Here is a 7,198-nt window from a genome sequence, read left to right on the forward strand (position 1 = left end):
GGATATCAAATAAAGGTCCCAACTCTCCTGTTGTTATGCCTAGATAAGGCCTTATCCAATTTATGTCTCCTAATAACTTTTGAAAGTTGTTAAGTGACTTGAGTTGATCTACTCATATTTGATTTTTTGGTGGATGGACCATGGTTGAGGATAATAGAACTCCTAAATAATTAATTGGAAAATTTAATTGTACTTTATCTACTGCTATCTCTAGATTATAATTTTTTAATAAATTTGTAAGTGTGGCATAACATTCTAGCAATGAGTTTTTATCTTTATGTGCTAATAATACATCATCCATATAATGAAATATTTGTAGTTCAGGATTTTGATTTCTAAGTGGCTGGATTGCTTTGTTAACATAAATTTGATGCATAGTTGGGCTGTTAGCCATCCCTTGAGGGAGTACTTTCCATTCATATCTCTGATCAGGACTTTCAGGATTCAGTGCAGGGATAGTAAATGCAAAACGTGGACTATCCTCAGGATGAATTGGAATTGAAAAAAAAATCTTTAATATCTATAGCTAAATCATACCAGGTTTTTGGCAAAGCAGACAATTGGGGAATCCCTGATTGAGCAGGTCCCATAATAACCATCTCATTATTAATGGCTCTTAAATCTTGCAATAATCTCCATTTACCAGATTTCTTTTTAATGTCAAAAATGGAAGTATTATGGGGAGATACAGAAGGTTGTATATGTCCCTCCGCTAATTGTTGTTTGACCAGGTCATTGGCTGCTTGTATCTTTTCTTTAGTCAGGTGTCATTGAGGAACCCATACTGGCCTTTCTGATTTCTAAGTAATTTTTATTGTCTCAGTGACCCCTTCTGAAAACCCAATCCATGTCTATTTATTCCTTGATCTATTTGAATTGTTGCTGCTATACCTTGTTCTTGTTCTCCTAATCTTTTTTCTTTCCTAAAACCTTGTCTAGCCCTAATAGTGGGCACATTTGGATTGATATTATTTGTTAATGTCAAATCTAATTGATCTAGGACATGTCATCCCCATAAATTTATAGGAAGATGATCCAATACATATGGCTGTATAGTTCCTTCACATCCTTCAGTATCCTTCCAGTCTAATACCATTGCACTTCTATGGGGATTAGTCGCCACTTCCAGGCCTCGAAGTGTTTGAGTGGCTTGTTGTAATGGCCAATGTTTCGGCCATTCCTGATGAGATATGATGCTAAGGTCTGCATCTGTATCCAGTAGCCCATTAAATTCCTGTCCTTGAATATTTAGTTTTAGCATTGGGCGAGAATCTAAATTTAAAGACAGCATATCCCAATCTACACCTGTGGAGCCTAATCCCCTGGAACCTCTTTCTATAGTACTACTGGAAAATTTATCATGCCAGCTGGGTATTATTAATAACTGTGCTATTCTATCCCCTGGTGAAATTACTGCTATACCCCTTGGAGAACTGGCTATAATTTTTATTTCACCTTCATAATCGGGATCAATTACCCCAGGACTTATCATAAGTCCTTTTAGAGTAGAAGAACTGCATCCCAATAATAAGCCTACTGTTATTTGGGGAAGAGGCCCTTTTACCCCTGTGGGAATGATTTGAACTCCCATCTCTGGAGTTAGTACTGCTCTGGCGGAGGCGCAGATGTCCAATCCTGCACTTCCTCTGGTTTGTATGATGAGAGATCTAATGGACAATATGTCCTGGGCACTACCCTGATGGTGTTGCTGGGTTCCTCCAGTGCCCCGTATATTTGTGGTTGTGGGCCCCAGAGCACTGGGCCCCCCTGTCCATTTTTTGGCAATGGAGCCAGATGCCTTTCTCCTTGATATCATGGGTAAACACCTGGTCCTTGTTCGTTTTTTGATAACGGAGTACCCTCTGTGGTGATTTGAGAATGGCATTCATTAGCCCAATGTCTCCCTCTATGGCATCGTGGGCAAATACCCGGTATTCTACTCCTTTGATACCTAGCTTTGTTAAACCCTCTTCCTATGGGGCAATTCCTTTTAAAATGTCCTGTTTGTTCACAATTGTAGCATGTTTTCGGCCTGGCATCTAAAGCCTGTTGTATTGCAGCTGCCAAGACTTGCCCTTGTTCATTAATGTCTCTACATAATTTAATATATGTGTTTAAATCTCCATGTTTCCATGGTCTAATGGCCTCCTTGCACCATCTGTTTGCTTGCTCAAAGGCTAGCTGTTTAATTAATGGTGTTGCTTGTTCTGTGTCCCCCAAAACTCTGGTAGATGTTTGAATAAGCCTATCTACAAATTCAGCATAAGGTTCATTAGCTCCTTGTATTATCTTAGATAATTGACCTTGTAAATTTCCATGTCCTTGTAAAGTCTTCCATGTCCTAACTGCATCTGCAGCAATTTGTGAATATATAGCAGGATCATATTCAATTTGTTGCCGTTGTCCCTCATAAGGTCCTTTTCCTAACAACATATCTAAATGTATTTGAGGGTAACTGGCTGCTGCATTTCGCCTAGCTGTCTCCATGCAAAATTCCTCATTGGCAACCTTCCATAACAAATATTGTCCTCCATTTAGCACAGATTTACACATACTAGCCCAATCTACTGACGTCATGTCCAAGTTGGTAATGGATTCGACCATGCTTACAGTGAAGGGTGCTTGGGGACCATAGGTTGTTACAGCCTCCTTTAACTGCTTCACTGTTTTGAAATGTAAAGCACTGTGAATTTGCTGCCCTCCTGCCTGCTCAAATACAAGGCAAGTTAATCTTTGAGGTCCTGTCTCAGGATCCCATCTATCAACTATGGGGGTTGGGGGCCCCATAGGATATGTTGTCTCTATAGGTGGAGCAGTTGGTTGGACACTTACGCCCTCTGGTGATAGAAAGGTGTTAGCAGCAGCCTCCTGTTGTAACTTTTTCCCTGATAGTTCTTCCTCCTTTAAATTTTCTTCCTCTGTCTGACTAGCTCGAGAGACCTTCTCTTTTACTTGATCTAAAATGTCTTTCTCCATGATCTGAACCTTTAACAATTTACTTAACACTCTTTTGGTCTGTTTTTTACTAATTTCTAATCTACTATAAAGATAACACAACCCAACAAGATAACACAAAACAAAACCGAAACAGAATGAAACAAAAATGGAACAGAAAATCATTGTATCAATTTTCCTATTTTCTTGAATGTAAATTCGTGGTCTATCTCTATCTCTTCCTCAGGGCCGAACAACTTCAAACCTTGAGCCAATCATTTTTCCCAGTTTGCCTGAGAAAGTTCTAGGGATAGGCAGCTTGAAACAAAAACAAAACAAATCAAAACAAGAAAACATTTTTTTTTTTTGAAATGGTCACCCATTCTCTCGCCTTCCCTCCGGGGCGAGCAATTTCACTTACCTCTGAGATTCAGGCTTTCCCCACCAGGGGCCACCAATTGCCGCAGTCTGGCTGGGCACAAATCATGAGTCACTCATGAGGAACAAACTTTATTTCTGAACTCCACCAGCACACTCCACACACGCTCCCCAGGAACGCTCCCGAAGGCCATGCAGCTCCTCCAGCAACCACCAACCGGAAATCCCTCCTCCGGCACTTCCCCAACCAATACAAACTCTTCAGGGATCCCCGCAAGAGCTCAACCGGAACTCAACAGGAACTCCGCGAGAACTTAAAAGTCATTATCTTTTTTTTTTTAATATTTATTTTTTAGTTTTTGGTGGACATAACATCTTCGGTTGTATGTGGTGATGAGGATCGAACCTGGGCTGCACGCATGCCAGGCGAGCGCGCTACCGCTTGAGCCACATCCCCAGCCCAAAAGTCATTATTTTAATGGCTCGCTGGCGTCACCTCTCAACCACTACTTCTGGCAAAAATTCCATGCGTCATCCTGACTCGGCTTCGGCCCTCAACAATCAAAACCAATGCAACATTATATATCTAGATGTCTGGATTATGTATACATAATTTTCTCAACTAGTCTTTATCAAATATTTTGTGGATGATACCTACTATATTCAGTAGCCTGTTTGATTAGTAGAGTATCCCATGAATAAAAGATTAAACTGAAACAGGTTCCATGATCATATTGAATCCTAGGCTTCTAAGGATTTAATTCTACCATTCTAGATTCAGTTTGTAAAAATACAATAATGCTACATGATTCCATATCCTCTTATATTCTCAGAACTATAAAAGTGGAGTTAATATAATCCAGTCATTCTCATTTCATTTCCATCTCAATAGTAATGTTTTAATTCCAGCCTCAATTTTCATTCACACATAAAAATAAAATCAGATATAGCTTTAACAGTTTATCCACTCAGGGTGGTCTGCTCTGTTCTCCCTCATCCCATGGTTTATGTGAAGCTATTTGAATTCAACATGAACCCCAGAACGTTCTTCTCTTTGGGAGAATATCAGTGTGTCCTTTTTACCAAATCACATGAAATTTCATTGGTGTGTATGTTGCTTATAAATACTCTTGTAATTTATGAGCTTCAAAATTATGCATATGAGCATCAACTTTTCAAAGCTGCAATTAAAGACTTAAACAATGACCTTTGTGATAAGATTACCATTGGTTTGATATGAAGAAGGTATGCCTCTGCAGATAAACATATCTGCTTCTTTTGGCAAATGCTGGAAAATGTTCATTTCATGTGTCTTATTCATTTGCTAAGCTACCAGGAAAATAGCTTCCAGGGACACTGTTAAAATTTTTGATTATTCTTTCCTTACTTATTTATATGTTTATGCCTCACTTGCCAAAGCCCTTTACAAGCTAATATTGTATAAGAATCAAACACAGAAATTTAGATTTGAGATTTTGAGTTCACTATAATTGTTTCCTGGTGGCTTTAAGATTCTTGCCCTTTTTTTTCTCACAGGATTTTTATCCCTTTTGTATAGGTAGTTTAGTGGGAGATCCTTCTGTCATGGTGATTCTCTATTCAGACATTCCTGAAGTTGAGGCATTCTATGACCTATGGAGAATTTGTCTTCCTTATGGACTGCTCAGGAAGTATGCAGTGTCCCATGAATAACCAGGATGGGTCTCAGTCATGCATAGAGGCAGTCCAGGTAAATCCAGTTCCTTTTCCTAAGTCAGGTAGTCAAGTAAGGATGAATCTGAGGCATTAAAGTGGGGTGCATTTGGAGGTGTAGGGCTATTCTTCATCTGACCAGCAGCAGGCATGACCACTCTGAGGTCTTGGAAGGTAATGTGGCATGAAGTCAGGCTGCAGTCCTAAGAGTTGGCTCGGCAGGGTCTGAGAAGGTTCTCTCACTCTCTCCTCATCCTCTCTCCTCTTCAGGAAACACTGATTCTGCTTTGCCTATAGGATGTTATTTTAACATTTATCAATTTGAAACTTCCTATGAGAAATTCTCTCCATAAGTTTCTGAAAAGACCAGAAAATTAATCCTTTAAAGGAAGGGATTAGATTTTTAAAGATATTACTGAAGAATTGTTCTAGGCTTTGGGGATTTCAGGTGGGATTACTATTTGACTTGGATTTCTCAGCTGTGTGCAATGTCCAACTGCTGTTCTATACCTGAGTGTATTTGTTTCTCTCAAGAAGAGTGTGAAGTATACTCAGAAAACAATGGAGGAGGAGGTGAAGAGAGTTAAGATTATGAGCAAGGACCTAGGGGGCACTGAAATCTTGGCACCACCTCAGAACATTTACAGAAAGCCCTCCATCCCTGGTCAGCCCCTACAGGTAGGCATTGGAACAGACTTAACAGAAGGACACAGACAAAATGAAAAAATCAGTCCCTGAGCTTCACTCTAGGAGTTTTAAAATGTGGTGTATAATTGGAAGGCTCTATCTTGTAATACTAAACTCAGTCTGTATTGCCTTTGTGGAGTTCCCAAAAAGCCTGGACGTAATCAGTGTGTGGAGGAGCTGAAAATCCCGTGTTACTGACAGACCTGAGAGGACGCTGTGCAGTGCCAGTGGTGTGCATGTCTGAAGAGCGCTGGAGTCTCTAGAATGAAGCAATTAGGGCTTTCAAGGGCAAATTCTGATATCTTACAATGAAATTAAAACTTAATGTGTGTTTTCTTACTTCATACAGCTTTTTGTCTTCCTAGATGGAGAAGTTGCTGAAATATTTAGTGTAATTTAAAAAGTTCAGTTTAACCGCGAGAAACACAGGTACAATCTGAATGTGATTTTTGCTGAGGTGACCAGACCCCAGTGCTGCCACTTGCAACCTAGAGTCTCATAATACCAGTGTTTACATCAGCAATTGTCCTCAACACAAAAAATGTATTGTATAAATTTTTGCTATTATTGTAATTATTGTCTTATTTTCATCCACACAGAACATTTTAGTGAGTTCTAGGCAGAGATTTATGATCAAAAAAAAGTTTCAGTTTTGATTTCATACATGCAAATAATGTAAAACTATGCATGTAAGCACTCTAAATAGCATAGGGGACAGTTCAAAGTTCATGTTGGAAAAGTAGCAGTGAGGGCATCAAGATGCTGGCAGAATTTGGTCTTCAGAGAGAATGATACCAAATTAATTGCATTCATCCTTATGTGATGTCACTAGATTTGAGGATGATGACTCACACTAACCCAAATGAAAAAGAATTTGTGGGGAGAAGATGGCGCCTGCGCACGGGGGTTGCTGAAGTGCTGAGCGTGGTGCTCAGAGCAGTGGCTTTAATCGAGATTTCGCACAGCGTGTAAGAACTCCTTTCACTGTTAATCTGTAGCGGACCACTTTGCCAAGCAGCAGGAAGAACAAAGAGATCGAAAAAGAGACGCTTGGCTCCCGGACGCTTTGCCGCCCAGAGCCGCGGGCGCTTTGCTCCCATCTGCTTCCTCTTTCGCTTCGCTCCGGGCAGAAAAGGTGAATGTGTAATCAGCAGTTGATTGTAAGTACCCTAGGCAAACAAAGCTCAGTGTGCCCCGCCTTTTTTTTTTTTTTGAATATTTTTTATACAGGGATAGTTTGTGGATTGGGATCGTTGGCTGGGCTGCGGTTTCTGTGCCGAAAATCCACTCCGCGGGAGCCGCCATTTGCTTTCTCCCGGCTGTCTTGATGGCTATGGCTACATTGTCCGGCAGCCACACCTAGAGGTTGGAGCTGGGCTGCGTGCCGAGCCCTGTCCTCCAAAGGCTGGACCGCAGCCTTGAGCGCCTGGGTCGCCTGTTCGCCGCTGCACCCTCGGGCAGAGGCTGCTCTGGGGTCATTCTGCATGCCCCTGCGAGGGGACCCGTG

At 40.8% G+C, this 7,198-nt stretch overlaps 2 pseudogenes; one reads left to right on the forward strand and one right to left on the reverse strand.

Annotated features, from left to right (window-relative positions):
- The window catches only part of LOC107145645, a 70,164-nt pseudogene that overhangs the window by 21,732 nt on the left and 41,234 nt on the right, over positions 1-7,198 (reverse strand).
- LOC107145629 overlaps positions 1-7,198 on the forward strand; it is a 20,345-nt pseudogene that overhangs the window by 8,620 nt on the left and 4,527 nt on the right.

This window comes from Marmota marmota, unplaced genomic scaffold (assembly GCF_001458135.2).
Source record: "Marmota marmota marmota unplaced genomic scaffold, marMar, whole genome shotgun sequence".
NCBI lineage: Eukaryota > Metazoa > Chordata > Mammalia > Rodentia > Sciuridae > Marmota > Marmota marmota.